This window comes from Boleophthalmus pectinirostris, unplaced genomic scaffold, assembly GCF_026225935.1.
Source record: "Boleophthalmus pectinirostris isolate CB_2022bp ecotype Guang Dong unplaced genomic scaffold, ASM2622593v1 HiC_scaffold_22, whole genome shotgun sequence".
In the NCBI taxonomy this organism is placed as follows: Eukaryota; Metazoa; Chordata; class Actinopteri; order Gobiiformes; family Gobiidae; genus Boleophthalmus; species Boleophthalmus pectinirostris.
The window spans coordinates 24,394,175-24,399,800 of record NW_026571190.1 but is presented as its reverse complement, the minus strand read 5'-3'; the positions used below and the strand labels follow the sequence as shown (position 1 = coordinate 24,399,800).

The window sequence follows — 5,626 nt, the reverse complement described above, 5'->3', positions numbered from 1 at the left end:
ACGTGATATAAATGAAGAGTCATTGTGACTAAAGTTTGTGACTGAAATATACCTCCATGAGTGTGTTCATGTGTGATTGGACCTTTTTAATCGGAGATGAAGTTGTGAAACAGTGGGAAAGTGCTTTCACATATCGTAATGCCCATGCCCATGGTTCTCTCTCAACATTCTCTCAGAATCTAAAAGTTATAAATTATTTTAAAGAAAAAGGTCCAGTATTCTTAGATAATTTTGCTTAGGTCATTTACTAACCAGACATGAAGAAGCACCCTGACCAGATGCACATTTGGAGAACTGTGCTTAAAAATTTACAGTTTATTTTGGAAAGTAGTATCCTCCTCTACCGTTCCATCTCATGAGCTGATGTGGCTGCTGTGGTCACTGCACCAGTCTTAAAACTGTCCCTGAAATGGGTGTAGTTTAAATTTAGCTGGGCTCTGTCCACTTGAAACGTTTTGTCATGGAAATAAGTTTGGCGATCAGTTGTTGGCTCATGGTGTGGTGTTTGGGGCGAATGATGTGTGGTGTATGTGAACAAGATCGACTCAAAAGAAAAGTAAACTAAACTAAATCTATCGATTCATACAGACCAGTAATGTGTTAAAACAACATTCACAACTACAACAACTCATATTGTCAACTGTAACCAAAATATTTACTCAAGTAAGAGTACTTTTAATTAAATATAATTGTTATATATTACTACTTAAGAGGAGTAAAAGTATTCTTCTAGAAAAAGTTCTCAGACATTAGTTAAAAAAACTTGCAGTTATGCTAGGTGTGGCTGTTTTTGTGCTTTAATTACCACTTCACTTTATAACCATAGCGCTGAACTATTTCAAAGGCAATGACACGTGGTCAGTAAACTAGTTTTTTTTATAATTTTATTTGACCTTTATTCAACCATGTTTACATCATACATTCAGTCATCACTAATAGTATTAACCTAAAATCAAGAGAGCTATGCTGTATCACTGAATATACTTCAGATTATCCACAGTCTTGCAGTTTGAGCCTCCTTATCAAAGAATGCCGCTTTGAGATTTGCTTTATGCTTTCCTGGAATGAGAAGAATGTATGGCTAATTGGTCAACTCTGATGGCCGGTGAACTTTGGACATCAGTATCTGAAAGCCTGAAAATCACATCTATGCTCTGTTTTTATGTAGAATATTTACCATGTGAGGCTGTGAGTAATGATCATGCTAATGTCATTACATCTATGAGTCCAAGTCACAGGTTTCTCATTTGTCTGGCTGGTGGTGTGTGACCAACCTACGTATGGGTGACAAAATGTATTACAAAGATTCCATTAACACATGATGCACACTATACTTAACTATACTCAAGGTATATAATGTAATTTTTTTTTTATATTACAGTGTTGTTTCCTCATCTCACATGAGTCGGTTTTGTGTAATAGGACCTGTAATACTGAAGGATGATTTGTTTAGTTGTTTTAACCTGGTTATGCCCCAGGACTGACTAGTATGCAAACTAACTTTATTTGCTGACAAAATGTGTAAAAAAATCAATCAGACTTGTTTCCTGGTAATTTGATTGCATTGCCTGGAATGTTCCACAGTATGGCATATCTGTCCTGCATTTTGTAACTATAAGTGTCTTTTAATGCTAAAGAATGCCTTAAAATATGCCTTCTTATTGTGAGCTGGGTTTCCTCTCTAGAGATCTGACCTTTAACTTGACCTAATGAAGTCACTGCTTGTACTGTTGATGCAATAACATATTCACAGAAACAAGCAGGTGACACCCCCTCACCTCAAAATGTAGGTTTGTTTTCATACAGTAGTCCACGATCTGATATTTTCAGATTACTTCTGTGCACCATGCAGTAGGACTGTAGGCGTTTAGTTGATCAATCAGGCGATAGTGTCTTAGTCGATCATAACCTGTATTATAAGTGTTGTGGTTGAATTTTTATTGGACAACAGAGAAAAGGAGAAGATATTGAGTGGGTTAGCTGAAGTTTTAGGAGTGAATAATATGTATAACTTGCCTTTTTAAATACAGTATAAACACATTGTTTAGTACTTTTTTGTTTAATACCGGTACTTTAAAAATTGTTTTTGCATGAACTAATCTGCATCGTTGAGTCGTGGTCTTTGAGTGCAGTTTGGGACAGATACAAGGTAACATCACAGAGGTAATGAATAGTTTTGAGAATTGTTGCCATGCCCCCTTTTTAATTGAATCGATTGGCAAGGCTAGTTCAGCCAAATGCCAACAAAATCTACAGCCCTGTATGCAGCTGTACTTTAGCTTTTGTCCATTGTGAACTATTGAAGTAACAGGTGTTATAGATCTGGAAGCATGTGGCTGGCCGTCAGTCTGCTCAGCTGTCTCGTGATCAAGATTACCTCCCAGATGACCCCCAAACATCGCATCTCTTCCAATGTACAGTAATATCCCACAATAACCATTTGGCTACTCCTGGTTTTGGTTGTGGTCAATTAACTGGCAAACTCCTAATGAATATCACTCTGATGAAGGGCGAGAGTATGTGATGTTAAAGTTTTGTCAGACAGCCTTTAAAGTTGTCCAGTCCTGCTTAAAATGACATCAGTTGATAGTTGATTACATTCTGAGACGATGCATGGAAAAAAATTGTTCTTACTCGATCATATTGGGTTTTAAGGTCCGATGATTATATAGTAATTATATATCGGTGGTCAGCTAACCTAGAAGCGTTTATTTACCATGTTAGCATGTTGTTAGCTTAGCACGACTAACAGTGCAGTCTTGTTTTATAATCTCAAGGTAGAGTAAGCTGATAGAAGAATGCAGGTTGTAACTAAATCTTGCTGGACCACTTTTTAAGAATGAACTGAATGGAATGGAAGTAAACATAGCATTTAGTTTGTTACTCAGAAAGTGTGAACTTGTGGGGAAAAAAAAAAAAATAGAGAAAGCTACATCGTTTCTTTGCTAATTAGTAGTGATCTTTTTCTACTTATTCATGTTCACTTTTATAATTTTCCAACTGGAAACCATCTACATCATGAAAAATAAATTGGACTGTAGTGTACCCATGCAAAAAAGTAGGGTGACCAGATTTTCAAAATAAAAAAACTGGAGCATCCCTGGTTTAGGTTGGTTGGTAATAATAAAATTGTGAAACAAGTGCATAATAAAGGAAAATTGTTATCCACTCAGCACTAAAGTGAGTCAGTACATTCACATTTTCTTTGTGTTTTGGTCATTTTTAAGCAGCTTTTCTATATTTTACCTAAACGAATGAGAGTTTATGCCTCTCTTTACTGTTGGGAGGGATCAGATGGGTCAAAAATAGGGACACCTGAGACATTTCTTGTATAAAACTGAGACAAATCAATGGTTTTGGATAAATCCACTGGGACAGGGGACAAGGGGCTCAAAACTGGGACTGTTCTGGGTAAATAGGGACGTCTGGTCACACTATTCAGAACTAATAGAGTAATTAACATTGTGGTGCATTGTTTTCTAATTTATATTATTATTATATTATTGTATAAGCTACTAAATAACATCAGTTTTAAATTTACTTGTTTTAATCTAATTTAGAATTAATTAATTCTTCTACCTATTTTACTTCCTATGGATTATTTGTTTTTTAAAACTGAATGGAATAATGTAGTCCACTTCTAGAGATGGTTTAGCCCTAGTTTAGACGTAAAATAGTCCTGACTCCTGTTATAGACTTGATACAGATCTGGTGGTACACGGAAAGCCATATCTTTTTGTTGAGGGTAGTTGGCTCTATTAAACATTTATTTTCTTTTTAGGTTGTATACTGTATGCTTAAGCTACTTTTTTTTTTTGCATCTTCAGTATTCCATCCGGACACATGCAAACATCTCTTAGCTGGCTGGACACGATGCAAACGAGCCAAAGAGGAAGTGTGCAAAGATAGGATATACCTGCGCTAAATCTCTGACAGAAGCCCATTGTGCTCCTGAAGAAAGTGGTGATGTCATTGGCTCACATTGTGCAGAAAGCTACACAAGCAAACATTCTCCTGAGGGCGACACAGTGATCCAATGTACACACGCCAAGGTCATGTTGTCTGTGAGAGAACTTCAAACCTAAAGGACATCAAACATTAATCTGATGTGAACGTGTCATGTTTTAGAATTGCAGTCATATTAGTTATTATTTTGTTTGATGGGATGAAATTAATATTGGCGGCTATATTTGGATCATATTTACATTGTATATTTATGATGCTAGATTGAGACAATGTTGTACAGTGATGATCATAAAAGTTTGACTCATTATTTTACTGTAAGAGGGAACAGTAGTTTGTGCATTTTGTTGTAGGCCTTTTTCCTTCAAGTGAGTTATGATGAACACTATTTGTTAGGTTTAATTCGATTCAGCTATAACTGAGCAAAAAATCCTCCTAAAGCATTTTTGTAAAGCTTGTATGTTTCCCCCCAGAGTATATTGTAAAAGTTCCACTTTGTGACATCCTCAGACTGCACGCTGTTGACAATTTTGATAGATTTAAAGAACTACATCTTCTTTGTTTACTGTCCATGCACCCATGTCAATCTAATCCCTCATTTCGAGTTGTCCATGGTATTCGCAAAGGTCAATCTTGATTATGTTTTATTGCAATCAAAATAAAAGATGTTAATCTTTTACATATTAAACAAAATAGTAACATTTTATTTGCACCATGAAGGTGCCTTGTGTAACCTTTCTGATGAGGGCTCTGCCACCTTCTAGTCTTTATGGAGATGTTGTTATTGTTTGCCTGGAATGTTCCACAGTATGGCATTAAATGTGTCTATTTCCAAGGAGACAAGCAGATGGTGGCACTAAAGCAAGCTGAATATAACTGAATAAATGCAAGAGATAATTTCAGTGCCATACTGTGAGTTACACTGTGCACATTTACCAGTCACAGGAACCATCCTTTTGTGTTAATTTTTCACTAGTGTTTACTAAACCCTGTTTCTGATAAGGTCTGGGTGCTTTGAAGTCAGTAAAAAATACCATGATCTGAATGCTGCTTTGTATGCTGTGTTTGCCTATGCCAGTTTAGTGTTGTAGAAAACATTATTGATTGAGAGTTCCTCTACCTGTACAGTACATCATAGTGATCAAACATCTGTGAATCACTGTGCAGTCGTAAGTCTGGGAGGAAACCAGTTTGGAGCAGAATGGAAGATCCCACACACACCCTGTACAAATCCTTCATGCGACAGTATCAGTGAAAACCTGCAGACATGCAAAGCACAGAAACATGATCTGCTTACATAATCTGCTAAGCCAGTTAGCGTCTTTTTGCGCCGTCTAGCTCTGTTGTGAAGATGTCTATAGTTGCCTGTGTGTGGGTTTATATGAGTACAGGGGGAAATCATCTATAATTCAGTCATTATTTGCATTATGTTTTTGTTTAGCTTGCACTATGTAACTGTGCGTAGTCTGCCACAGAGTTGTAAACAGTATATAAAATCAGATACTAGTATCAAAACTGCTAAAACTAGTATCAAAACTAGATACTTATTTGAGCAGGTATCGATACTAAAAAAATCATATTCACTGTATAGAAATGAACCTTTCTGTTTAAGTATGAAATTAAACGTGACAATTTTGTATTTATTTATATGTTATTTATTTGT

The 5,626-nt window shown here is 36.1% G+C and overlaps 1 protein-coding gene across 2 annotated transcripts in view; it reads left to right on the top strand.

Annotated features, from left to right (window-relative positions):
* Positions 1-5,626, top strand: part of fhip1aa (FHF complex subunit HOOK interacting protein 1Aa) — a 32,681-nt gene that overhangs the window by 2,550 nt on the left and 24,505 nt on the right. The window lies entirely within an intron of this gene.